The following is a 14394-nucleotide window of genomic DNA, read 5'->3' on the forward strand; positions in this document are numbered from 1 at the left end:
TTTGCAGATGGAAAGGTGCGGATTAGTGTTGCGTTGGACGCTGGAGCCGATGCGGGTTGGGTCAGAAAAAATTACCGACGATTACGTTACTTCCTAATGCGAAATTTGAGCGCAGCAAATAAGCTGTTTCACCTTTCCGATAGATTGAGGCAAATAAATCGAGCAACACATGTATGCGCTATCACAGAATTTTTTTGTTTATTTTTCACACGTATTCCTTTAACAAAGACTCCCTTCTCGGCGGCGGCGATGAGCTTCTGCTTCAGCCTCGCTTACACCTGGTTGCTCTCGACGGTGGCGATGAGCCTCCGCTTCGGCGGTGCGAACGGCAGGGTCTTCTCGACGGCGGCGATGAGCTTCTGCTTCAGCCTCGCTTACTGCTCTGGATTCTGGCGGCGACAGCGCTGGGCCTCTGCTCTGGCAGCTCGTTTAGCAGCAGCATCAGACGGAGGACTTCCACCGGTTGTCTCGCTCATGGCTCAGAAAGAACTGGCAGATAATTTCGCAGTGGCGAACGGCAGCGGCAATTTTGGCTCGGGCGGTGCACATATACAGATCCGCCGCCACCTATCTGGCTCTCTGATTGCCACCGCACAGGGGTTGCATTGGAGGAGGAGCGAAGAAAGGAATTAAGTTCGAGCCGGCGCTTTGACAACCGGAGACTCGCAGGAAGAGGGGGGAGGGGGGCGGCGTGTACACCCAGCGGCAAACGATGGGGGCAGAAGCGCGCGCAGCAAGCGGACAACGCGATAATGGGAGGAGGGAAGAGATAGCAGCGACTGACTGATGCTGCTGACGCCGATAGTGAGTCAACCCCAGCTGCGGAGTTGGTTTCAGGGACAACGCCGCCGATGCCGACGCAAACAATATGATACCATCGCTTCTGCAGCGCCAAGAACCAGGTCTAGCCGTGGGAAGGTGGTCACGTATTCGTCGACGTGCCGGGGCCTACGTGAAAAACCGGCGCGTCGGCAACAGAAGAGCACTCTATCCGCCACACAGGAACAAGGGGGGGGACCCTCCCCTCCTCTTTCTGCATGGCGGCGAAGGTGTTCTATGCAGTCACGTTATCTTGACTCTCTAGCGGCGTCAGCGGCATCCAGCGGTATCACTCGGTCGCTGCTAGCGCTGGGGGCATGAAAGGTGGGCGGAGCGGGTTACAAGGCCGACGCCGACGCGAAACCCAGGAACGGACGCCAAAGAGCTGCGCTCTAAAATGATGGCGGCGAAACGAAGAGGCGTCCGTGTGCTGTGCCATGTCTGCGCACGTTAAAGATCCCCTGGTGGTCGAAATTACTCCGTAGCCCTCCACTACGGCTCCTTCTTCTCTGTTTCCACTTTCACTCCCATGTTCCTTACTTCCCTTAAGGCGCGGTTGAGGTGTCCGCAGAAAAAAGTGAGACAGTTACCATGCCTTTCCCTTCCTATAAATCAATCTGACCGGAGGTGTAGGGAGGAGGGGCGGTGTCTGTTCCTGGCTTTGCGGGGCTGGGGCTAGTACGTCACTGCCGCTTGCGGCGAGGGCTACCCTGCCACCGCATTTTTACCTGTTGTAGGCCATCACTGTACCCGCTACTGTTTCAGTGGTGGCCGACGGCTGTTGCGAAGCGAGGATTTCTCTCTTTTTTCTCTCTTCTCTATTTTCTCTTCTGTCCGCACGAGGCAGCGGATGGTGCCCCGCGGGGGTGGTGCAGTGGTAAGACGCCCGACCACTGTTCCGGAGTACCCGGGTTCGAGCCCGACCTCGGCGGCTGCGTTTCGATGGAGGCGAAACAGAGGCGTCCGTGTGCGGTGCGATGTCAGTGCACGTTAAAGATCCCCAGGTGGTCGAAATTACTCCGCAGCCCTCCACTACGGCCCCTCTTTCTCCCTTTCCACTTTCACTCCCACCTTCCTCTCTTCCCTTATGGCGCGGTTGCGGTGTCCACAGAAAACAAGTGAGGCAGTTACCGTGCTTTTCTCTTCCTGTAAATAAATCATTTAAAATCAGGCAGCGGATGGCCCCGCCGGGGTGGTGCAGAGATAAGACGCCCTAATACTGTGCCGGAGTACCCGGGTTCGAACCCGACCTCGGCGGCAACGTTTCGATGGATGCGAAACAAAGAGGTGTTCGTGTGCTGCGCGATGTCAGCGCACGTTAAAGATCCCCAGGTGGTCGAAATTACTCCGTAGCCCTCCAGTACTGCTCCTCCTTTTCTCTTTCCACTTTCACTCTCACCTTCCTTCCCTTACGGCGCGGTTCAGGTGTCCTCAGCAAACAAGTGAGACAGCTAGCTCGTCTTTCCCTTCCTATAAATCTATCAGGCAGCGGATGTACGCACGAGGTAGCGGATGTGCCCCGCCGCGGTGGTGCAGTGGTAAGACGCCCGTCTACTGTGCAGGAGTATCCGAGTTCGAACCCGACCTCGGCGGCTGCGTTTCGATGGAGGCGAAACGAAGAGGCATCCGTGTGCTTTGCGATGTCAGCGCACGTTAAAGATCCCCAGTGGTCGAAATTACTCCGTAGCCCTCTACTACAGCTCCTCTTTCTCTCTTTCCACTTTCACTCCCACCTTCCTCCCTTCTCTTACAGCGTGGTTGCGGCGTCCACAGAAAACAAGTGAGACAGTTACTGCGCCTTTCCGCAGTCAAGCATTAAATTACTTGAAGCCATGCAGGCCAAAGGTTTGAGAGTGTGCCTTGGTCTTCCAAAAAACACTTCCACAGTGGGAACTCTGGCGGAGAGCAGACGTCTATCTGTAACCGTGCTGATACCGCAGGAGCTGCTTCGCGCCCAGCTGCGCTTTGCACGTGAACCTACCCACCCGTTTTCAGAGCAAAGCATGACATCACTCTCCAATCTACTGCCTGCGCAATATCAACGCGCAGTACCGTCATCGTTCCCACCATGGAGGTTTGCTTCATGGCAAATTTCGACAACTGTACCTGGCATGAAAAGAAAAGCCCACACCCCAGGACCCGCACTTAAATACTTCGCCCTTGAGCACATCTGTGCACGCTACAGTCATCATTGCCACATCTATACTGATGGCTCTGTCACAGCTATTTCTTCATCCATCGGCGTGTGGATACCATCAATGCACACCACAATCTCGGCAACACTCAGTCATCGCACTTCAGCTGTGGCTACTGAGTTAACAGCTCTGAGAGAAGCAATTATATATATTCTACAACACCCTGCAGCATGGGTTATCTTCAGCGATTGTCGCGCTGCACTACAATTGCTTAAATCATCAAGAATTCAGGAAGAGCTCGTCACTGTCATAAATAAGCTACACACAGAGGCCTATGACCTGAGTCACAGCACTGTGCTGCAATGGTTACCTGCTCACTGCGGCATCGCGGGCAACGACCTCGCAGACGCCGCTGCAAAAGAACTAAAAGATTCCACAAGGACAATTTCAATACCATTCTCACGAAGAGATGCAGCAAGACTTGTAGAAACTGAATCATGGCGATTGCAACGCTCTCTGTGGTGTGACCCGAACAATCAATATCGACCTCTACGCCGAATAGATCCCACTTGCGTCTTTCGAATTCCTCACAATTTGAAGAGGTGGCATCGAAACTGTCTACACAGAATCCGCTTAAATGTGTCATACACAAACTACTTCCTACATAAAATAGGCATAGCGAGCAGGCCTCTGTGCTCTACATGTGATGTGTGTGAAAATTTTGAACATTTGGTAACCTCCTGTCAACGGTTTACTGCACATCGCAGGACACTGCGCAATAATTTAAGCTTACCTAAAGAAACAACCTTGCGCCTTGAACATGTCCTGGGTCCTTGGTGCGACGGATCGTCTGCTGCGCGAGCTACGAAGGCCTTACTAACTTTTCTGAAGGACACAGGGTTGATTAATACCCTTTAAAACTCATCTGTGTGTGATTATGTGGGTGTGAAAGTTAACTTTTCTTAAGGACACAGGGTTGATCAATACCCTTTAAAACTCATCTGTGTGTGCTTATGTGCGTGTGAAAGTGTGCGACACCGATTCTCTTTTTTTCTCATTTATTTCCCCTTCCCCTCCCACACTCTGTCACCCTCATCCCTCGACCCTCATCAGGAGTAGCATGCTAGGCATACCACCAGGCAGACATCTCCTGTTGCCATTAAAATATCTCTCTCTCTCTCTCTCTCTCTCTCTCTTTCCCTTCCTATAAAAGAAATCAGGCAGCGGATGTGGCTCAGCTAGAGAGCTAGTAGCAGGCCCATGCATTTTTGTTCCTACTTCCTTCAGTCGCAACAACCGAAGGATTTGACTGGGACCGCTTGCTTCTACCACCACCACCGCTTCACTCGTCTCTCTACCTCCTCCTCTGCTCCTATCACCGATCTCTCTGTCTGGACTGAGACTCTTCTGGCAGACGTCCGCACTGCCACATCCACACTCCCTGCAGCGCCACACACCACTACTGCAGACAGCCTTCTGCTGCACCTTTGGGAAGCCTATCATGCTGTTCACCACCGCTGGCAGACCCAGAAACACAATCGCCGCCTGCGTCTCCGTTTGGCCCAGCTGGCGTCGGACATTGAGAAGCACTGCACCTCTCTTCTTCGGCAACCTGCGATCGGATGGCCGGCCACCTGGCCCTTACGTACGTGCTGCGCTATTGACGCTCCGCACAACATCGGCCCAGTGAGCGGACCGAATCACTAACAAGGCACTCCGCAACCTAGAAATGTACACCTGACCTGCAAGCCCTTACTGACCTTTTCAATACACATTGGCAAGCTGGCACTCTTTCCTTCTCCTGGACACCTGCACATGTCTTGTTCATCCCCAAGCCCGGCAAATCTTTTGCCCTTCAACATCTTCGCCCTATATCTCTCACCTCCTGTCTTGGCAAGCTGTTTGAACACGTCATCCTGGCCCGCCTCCAAACCTACCTGGATAATCATGACCTGCATCCGGACTCCATGTTCGGCTTCCGCCCCCAACTGTCTGCCCAGGATGTCATGCTGCAGCTTTCCGAGGATGGCCTCCACCCATCCACCACAAGCGCACTCGAGCCATCCTTGCGCTGGACCTCACAAAAGCATTCAACAATGTACACCACACCGCCATTCTGGATTCTCTCTCATCCCTTCATGTCGAATCCCGTTGTCCATGCTTACATCATCGCTTTCCTCGCCCGCCCCACAGCCGAAATCTCATATGGCCCTCTCGCTTCACCTTCCTTCTCTCTTTTTAACAAGGGTACCCCTCAAGGTTCTGTCTTGTCCCTGCTTTTTCAACATTGAACGGAAGGAAGAAACAAACACACATGAAGCAGGAAGAAACAGGCGAGACCGCACAGTTCATGTGTCTGTCTCGTCTTTCCACACGTCCCGTCCGTTTGAGCTGTTTCTTCCTTCCGTTCAACATGAACCAACCCGCCCGATAAAGCCCTCTTCTTGAATTCTTTTCAACATCACTCTCTTCCCACTGGCACGTGCTCTATGCACTATCCCATCTCTGTCGCATGCATTCTACGCCGATGATATCACCCTATGGATGACCACCGGCAATCTTGGTGATATGGAGGCCACTCTTCAGGCAGATGTGGTTGCGATGTACACCCACACCCGGAAAATCAGATTGAATTGTTCCCCGACCGAATCTGAGCTTTTGCTTTCCCTGCCTCAGGGCATGTCCCCCTATCGCCTTCTCCCATCACTGTCTTCCTTAATGGCTAACCCATTTCTCTTGTCTCTACAATCCGCATCCTTTGACTCTTTCTTCAATTCAATGGCAAACACACCACCCTCATCACTAGGCTTGCAAACACGTACACCAAACTACACGCCTAATACGCCGCACTACAAACCGCCACCACGGCATGCGCGAACACGACCTCTGCAGCTTCGTCCAGGTCTTTGTTCTCAGTCGCTTCGTATATCCTCTTCCATATATCTATCTTTCTAGTACCGATGAGGACAAAGTGAACGTCCTCAGTCGCCTGCGTTCTCCCTTCCTACATCAACCTCGACAGCTCGGCTGCAATCTACGGACATCTACAACTCCCTTACAGAGCTGACAGAGGCCCATCTCACAACTCAGATCCTCCGCCTTTCCCGCACACGTCCGGGTTGCGCACTTCTCTCAGTCCAGTTCTCCCCTCTTATCCCCCTTCCCACCTCATTATCCATTCCTTCCCACATGTCCTCCCTCATAACCGTTAATCCCCTGCCTAAAAATACGCATTCCGAACACCACCCCTCCCGAAGAGAAGCGCAGCCTCCGCGCTCTGGTAGTTAGCGTGGGTCGGAGAGAATTGGCAACGGTACGGCGAGGCATCCACATAAGCCACAGCCCGTTGCCGTCTGTACTCACGCCAGAGCACGAGTTCTCTCCGACCCACGCTAACTGCATCCGCGTACACTTCGACCTCAGTTTATTTATTTGTTTATTTATTTATTTCAGTACCCTCAAGGCCCGAAGGAATTACAGAGGGGAGTGGGGTACAATAAAAGAAAAAAAAGGAAAAGAACAGCAATCAGTATTAAAACAAATTTGAACAGTAGTATGGTTGACACACATAAGCAAGTTACAGCAATATAAGAATACAAATTATTAGCTACTGACACACACGTATGAGCGAATTATATAAGCACACAAATATACCACGTGAGCAAAACAAACAATTTTACTAGCAGGCAGGAAACAAAGTTGCTGAAATATACCATCATACATGTAATCAGCAGCACAATTCGGGGGAAAAAGAGAAAAAAAGGTTGTAAAAACAGCAGATGAACTAAAAACAATAGACAAATGGCAGTGTGGAAGAATTCAATGTTCTATGTTAACATCAGATTAGCTAAAGCAGATTTAAACGCAGAATGGTCACTCACTCCAATAACCGATGGGGGAAGGCGATTCCATTTTACCGATGTGCTGGGGATGAACGAGTTGTAGAAGTGATTTGTTTGGCACGAAGGAATACCAACCTTATGACAGTGATCGATCCGAGCATTGCCCTCCGTCTTGCCCTCCTCCTCGTCTTGCCCTCCTCCACCCCGGGACGTACTTGCGGGCCAACCGTTTATGCGACAGCTCCGGCGCCGATTACCCTCATATTCTATTTTCCGGCCCGGCACACTTGCCCGCTGCCTCTTGGCACGTTACCAGTCCGCAGCAGTGGGAGGCTGCTTTGTCCAGTACCAAGCCGAAAGTCCAACTTCAGCTGGTGACGTGGGCGGAGGAAGTCGCGGCTAGGCAGGTCTGGACGCCACGACCGGCAGCCCGAGGACCGCCCGCAACGCTGCTATCTAATTTCGTTTTAGGCCTTCAAAATAAAAGTTTTCGCCACCACCACCACCACCATCACACAGCACACGCACGCCACTTCGTTTTGCCTCCGTCGAAACGCAGCCGCCGCAGTCTTGGTCGAGGCTACATCTGCCTTCCTGCCGCAGGCATCCTGCGCGGCAGCACTCCCGACCCCAAAATTAACCTAATCTGGCGTCGAGGTCACCATTGGTTTCGTCCGCATCCCAGGGGTGGAGCTAGTTCTTATCCTGGGGATGACTCTTCAGAAAAATGGCAAGAACACTACCACGATCGCCAAGCTCACTATTACTGTTCAGCAAACAGTCCGCCTAATTAAACGAATCGCTAATAAACATGTGCCATGCGAGAACACGACCTCTATCGCCTGCTCCAGGCTTTCGTCCTGAGTCGAGTGGTCTATTCATTACCTAATCTCTTCCTCTCACAAGTAGAAGAGAACAAGGTCAACTGCCTTATCCGTCAGGCGTACAAGACGACCCTTAATTTTCCCCGCCATACGTTGAATGAGCGCCTTCTTAAGATGGGTGCACACAATACTCGCCTAACTCACCGAGGCTCATCGATCTGCCCAAATTGATCGGCTCTCCTCCACCCTAGCTGGCCGTCATTTGATGCTATTGGCCTACATTCCCCTAGATGTTACTCCCACACCTTCTCCCTCCTACACCGCACACGAGACCTCACGATTCACCCCCTCCCCAAGAACATACACCCCGAACATCATGCGGCTCGTCGGCTGCTAGAGCTGCAGCCCTACACAAACACTATGGCACACACCGGAGACCATCTACGTGGATGCTGCCTGTTACACCCCTTCTTCAGTTTTTGCCTTGACGGTAGTGTCAAACTCTTCCACCTCTCTTACAGCAGGTAATTTCATCGCTCCTACTTCCGCGGAAGCGGAGGAGGCGGCAGTGGCCTTACCAATTGCTACTACATCGATGACCATTTTCACCGATTTGAAGACACCAGTACGGAACTTTGCTAAAGGCCATTCGGAACCCGCGTTCTGGCTTCTTAGCCGATCTCCCGTCCCTGTCCGACCCATTTCGCTTCTCTGGGTTCCGGCCCACGCCGGCAACCCAGGTAATGAGGCGGCTCATTATTTAGCTCGAGGTTTCGTCATCCGAGCAGGAGCCGCAGACACCTGGGGCGCCGACACCTCGAGATCGTATGGTCGCTTACCACGAGATCACTATGCCCTACTGTGGACGTCTTGCCTATCCCCCTTCACACAAGGCTCTCACTAAACTACAGCAGGTGACGTGGCACCAGCTGCAGTCCCGCACCTTCCTCTTCCCTGCCTACTTACCCCCTGGTTCAGCCGGGACTGTTCACGATGAATGCACCCTCTGCGGTGCTCTATCATATATAATTGGTTCACAGGAAGGAAAAGGCGCAGTATCTGTCACACTTGTCCCTGGGACACCGGAACCACGCCATAGGGGAAGCGAGGAAGGTGGAAGTTAAAGTGGAGGGCTATGGAGTAATTTCGACCACCTGGGGATCTCTAACGTGTACAGCACACGGATGCCTTTTCGTTTCACCTCCATCGAAACGCCACCGCCGAGGTCGGGCTCGAACCCGGGTATTCCGGACAGTAGTCGGGCGTCTTATCACTGTACCACCCCTGCCGGGCTCTGCCAACGCCTAGGTGTTGGCTCTGCTGTGCTCCCAAAGCGGATTTTGCTCACATTCTTTATTCTTGCTCTGAGCATCTTCCACCAGCCGAATGGCAACTGACAGACCTGAAGCGATGGGAGGCTGTGGTGTCCACTTCTGACCCGGCGGCCCAATGGCAGCTGGTGGACTGGGTTTTGTAAGTCGCCGGGAAGCATCACCGGCTGGCCACGACACGCATGCAAGAGTCATCCCATCACTAGAATTTAGAACAAGGCTCACCTTAATAAAGTTGGTTACCACCATCACCGCCTGTCCATGTTTGAACAACGGAGAACCCGCCATTCAGGCGCACGTCTTCTGTGGATGCGAAAATAACCCGCCCCCAAGGGCTCTCCTGCCAGCTCCCTCTGCGGAAAGCTGGGACCAACTCCTCACCAAGCAAGACAAGAACCCACAGCTTTATTTCGTGGGTCCAGGATGTCGCCCCCACCTGGGGGCCACGCAGGGCCCACCTGCCCTAATTCACGGCATCTGGGGCAAATAAAGTTGTTTTTCTCTCTCTCGAACCCGGTTACTCCGGTACAGTAGTCGAGAAACGAAGAGGCGTCCGTGGGCTGTGCGATGTCAGCGCACGTTAAAGATCCCCAGGTGGTCGAAATTACTCCGTAGCCCTCCACTACGGCACCTCTTTCTCTCTTTCCACTTTCACTCCCACCTTCCTCCCTTCCCTTACGGTGCGGTTGAGGTGTCCACAGAAAAACAAGTGAGACAGTTACCGCGCCTTTCCCTTCCTATAAATAAATCAAATCAAACATCTTACCCCTGCACCATCGTGGTGGGGCACATGGCACAGCTACAGAGCCAGTGGAAGGCGCGTGGAGCTTCTTTTCCTTCTTCGTACAGTCGCAACAACGCCGGACCACACAACAAACAGAAGCAGACCTAAATGTCTAGGAGACGTTAGTAGATCAGGCATCAGTGGGGTTTCAAATTGATTTACAGGAAGAAAAGACGCAGCATTTGTCAAAATTCTCCGCGTACATCTTACCCGAGTCATAAAGGAAGGAAGAAGGGAGTGAAAGAAGGGGGGGTAGAGGTGCCATAGTGGAGGGCTATGATCCACTATAATGGGCTATGATCCTCTATAATGGGAGGGCTATGATCCGCTATAATGGCTTTCGCCTCATCTCACTTTAGTGGCTCAAAGAGCCCTCTCGAATTTCTTATGCCTGCTTCGAACTACTGAGCTTGCATTGTTGCGACTGTAGGAAGAAGGAAAAGCAAATGCATGGGCCCGCCACTGGCTCTGTAGCTGAGCCACCTCCGCTGCCTCAGAAGAGAAAATAGACAAGAAAGAAGAGGGAGCGCCTCCCAGCTTGCATAGACACTTGGAACTTTGGAGTAGCGGCGCCAATATGGCTCGGAAGCGGCGGCGGTAACAGGAATCCTGGTCGCCTCGTCGGCGCTTGCTCACGGCTGCTCATCGGTTTAATGTGGTTTGGCTCCCGCATCTGGTTAGGCCGCCATCGCGTGTGCACATGTCTGTGTGGTATGGCGTCCGCATCTGGTTAGGCTGTCATCGCGTGCACACGTGTAAGCACACAATCACACACACTTGCGCGCGGCCGCTCGGCCGGCGTTCAGAGTGACTATTCCGCTCTCTCCTGACACTCGTTTCTATTCTGGCGTTTTTATTTTTGTCCCCGACGCGCACTGCACACGTTAAAAAGCAGTCTTAACATTACCTACCGAAAATGTCCTTCAAGCTTGCGCATTTTTTAAAAGCCGCACTTTAGTAGGTACATTGGGAAATGAGGCGCCTTAGCCGCCTGCCTCCCGCGCTATGAAATTATGCCTTCCCACACATCGTCACCCATCATAATCGTCTTTCTTCACCCCTTCCCCTTCCCCTGTGCAGAGTAGCAGGCTAGATTTTAATCCTTCCGGCCAACCTCTCTGCCTTTGAGAAGGTGGTTTGAGAAGAAGCACGAATTCGCCAAGCCGCATCTTGAGCACGAAGTCTGGCTCGACGCTCTTAACGTTGTTCCTCTGCCTCCGTTGATCGCTGTCGCTTCCTGACTTCACACTGGCGAGATGCCTTCTCCTTCTGCTTCTCAGACAGCATGATGAACTGTCTCACAAGCGCTGATATGGCATGCTTTACACGGCAAAGCCTCTGCTGCTCTACTTACCGAGGAGAGAAGAGAGGCGAAGTGTCTAAAATGGAAGCCGACATCACCTGTTAGACCACAACACACCTAGTGGGAGAAGCGCGAAACGCCTGGCGTGGCTGATTGATTTATAGGAAGGAAAAGGCGCGGTAACTGCCTCACTTGTTTTCTGTGGACACCTCAACCGCGCCGTAAGGGAAGGGAGGAATGTGGGAGTGAAAGTGAAAAGAGAGAAAGAGAAGCCGTAGTGGAGGGCTACGGAGTAATTTCGACCACCTGGGGATCTTTAACGTGCGCTGCTACGAGCCATGCTACGCTGAGAGAGAGAGAGAGAGAATAAACATTTATTTCATCTATAGAGTTTGTGGTGGTTAGATGTCTACCATCTTCCGTAGCGGTGGTCATCCGCACTTATTCCAGGGCCCCGCAGAATGCCGCCGCCAGCTGGGCCCGTCGGATCAGACCGTCTTGGTCTTCCCGCCGGTCGCTGGAGAGCATCCCTCCCACTGCTCCACACTCGGGTTTGTTATGATAGGCGCTGCTGGAATTCCCTGACATTCCCACTTCGTGTGATAAAGCGTGGTGTCTCTAAGCATCATTGGCATTTATTTGTGTATTGTGTGGGGTACATTTTGTGTAGTGTGTGTAGGTTGGAATATGTAGGAATATGTCTGTATAGCTGCCTCCACGTGACGGAGTCCTCCTTGCTGAGATATCTGGGCGAGGGTGAATACCGCATTCTGCAGCCTTTGTAGTAGTTCAGGATTGCCGAGTACTCTTGGGGTACAGGGTCGTTGTCCAGAGGGTCGCACGTGTTAGATGCCCGGTATTGAGCGTAACCTCGAGCTATCTCGTCCGTTTTCTGGTTTCCTCTTACCCCGGTGTGTCCCGGAGTCCATACGATCGTGTGTCTGATTAGGGCTTCTTGCTCAGGTTGTTTCATTGGGTGGCTACTCGAACAATTTATGCGGATCGCTCGATGACCGATTCTGCCCCGCAGAGAGTTTCGGCACGTTGCTTGCGAGTCTGTCAAAATTGTCAGTGACTGCTTCTTCCTGTAGCCTTCCGCCAGGGCCATAGCTACGGCTAATTCTTCGGCCTCGATGACCGAGCAGTCTTTCAGCGATGCGCTGGTCACTTCTCGTTGATTCGAGTCAACAAGCGTCGCTACCGCGTTTGAGTGTTCTTGCCCACTCGTCCTGACGTATGTAGCCGCATCCACATATACCGTCTTTTCTTCTGGGGCTATTACCTTCTGCAGGTATGCGGCTCTTGCCTCTCTACGGTACGTATGAAGATTTCGGTCCATGTTCTTTGGGATTGGTGCTATCCTTATTTTTTGCGATATTCGTCCGGAATGTCGGCGCTTCTCTGTATTTCTTTAATTTGGTCTGACCATCCTAGCTTCTTCAAAAGTTCTTTGCCCGTCGGTGTTTGTTGCAACCTGCGCAGTTGCGCGTTGATGTGCACTTCTCGCAGCTCGTCGAAGGTGTTGTGCAATCCCAGCGCTAGCAGTTTTTTCGTGGTGGTGTTGTGCGGTAGGTGAAGTGCCGTCTTGTACGCTTTTCTCAGGATCGTGTCTGCCTGCTGTATTTCGCTCTTGAGAGGGTGGTAGTACGGAAGGTTGTATGCCACTCGGCTGACCACTAGGCTCGCGACCAGTTTGAGCGTGTCCTCCTCCCTCATCCTCGACCTCCGGTGTGCTACGCGATCATGCGTGCCACCTGGAGTGTCGATGCCCTCTGTTGGGCTAGTATATGGTTGCAGCGTTGATTCGACTGTATCCACATTCTGAGTACTCTGATTGTTTTCTCCGGAATGAGTTCCCCTTCTAGGTATACTTTTAGCTTTAGATCTTCGTCAGTGGGTGGTTCTTTGTTCCTTTTCTCTCACCATATTCTTAGTAGCTCCGATTTCTCGGTGGAACATTGGACCCCCCTTGCTTTGACATATCCTTGTGCGCAGGAGGCTGCTAGTTGAAGCTTCTCTTCCTTTTCTTTTAGTGATCCTGTAGTCGTCCAGATGGTGATATGGTCCGCGTATGTGGCGTGTTCTATCCCATCTCTTTTAGCTTCTTTGCTAAGCCGATCATACCCACGTTAAAGAGCATGGGCGAGACCACCGAGCCTTGCGGCGTGCCTTTGTTTGGGGTATTGAATTTTTCGGATCTGAGTTCTCCCAGACCTATCGTTGCCGTTCTGTTCGAAAAGAAGGACTTGACGTAGCCATTCCACAGTTCAGGCTTGCAAGGCCTGTAAGTATGGCTTCGTGGCTTACGTTGTCGAACGCCCCCTTGATGTCTAGCGCCATGATGACGTTTTCTCCCATCTTGGGGACATTTCTTAGTACTTCCTCTTTATTCTGCAGCAGTGAGTCCTGGGTCGAGAGTTTTGCTCTGAACCCGAACATGCTGTGGGGATATAGGTCTTTATCTTCCATGTGTTCTTGCAGCCTTTGCGTGATTATTCTCTCATAGAGCTTGCCAAGGCACGACGTGAGCGATATTTGCCTGAGGTTTTCGACTTGCAGTTTATTCCCCGGTTTCGGTATCATGACCACCTCCGCATGCTTCCATTCCTCGGGTACTGTCTTTCCTCCCATTGCTTGTTAAGGAAGTCCGTAAGCTGGTTAATCATCTCGTCGCTTAGGTTGCATATGAGCGCGTCGTTAACTCTGTCTGCGCCTGCCGCCATGTTCCTAGTTGTGCTTCTAATTGCTGCATAGACTTCTTTGGTAATGGGCTTATCCAGGTTCTCGTTCGCTCCTCCTCGGTAGGGCTCTGCATACGCTGCCGGGTTTTCGTACCCAAAGCATTTTGCCCGTACCTTGTCCAGAAGGTCTGCATACGGTCCCTCGAATTGGTGCACCAGTCTGTTAATTGCTCTGTTGTTTTCGTTCTTGGTATTTGTCGGATCTATTAGTGCCTTGAGTATGTGCCATGCCTTTTTCGTGCTCAGGGTGCCGCTGAGTGAGTCGCTGAATTGCTGCCAGTTCTGCCTTGCTAGCTGCGCTGCGTACTCCCCCGCATTGGTCGTGACTTCCGTTATTTTGAGTCTCAGTTTTCTATTGCGCTTCTGTCGTTTCCGTCTACTCGTGAGTCCCTGCCTAGCTTCCCATAATCTGAGCAGTCTGGCGTCGACTTCGGGTGTTTGAGTCCTGCTGATTTATTTATTTATAGGAAGGGAAAGGCGCGGTAACTGTCTCACTTGTTTTCTGTGGACACCTCAACCGCGCCGTAAGGGAAGGGAGGAAAGTGGGAGTGAAAGTGGAAAGAGAGAAAGAGGAGCCGTAGTGGCTGGTGTTTGATTGGTTCTTGAAAAGCCGAC

This window comes from Amblyomma maculatum, unplaced genomic scaffold (assembly GCF_055883805.1).
Source record: "Amblyomma maculatum isolate TAMU_Amacu unplaced genomic scaffold, ASM5588380v1 scaffold_22, whole genome shotgun sequence".
NCBI classification, from domain to species: Eukaryota; Metazoa; Arthropoda; class Arachnida; order Ixodida; family Ixodidae; genus Amblyomma; species Amblyomma maculatum.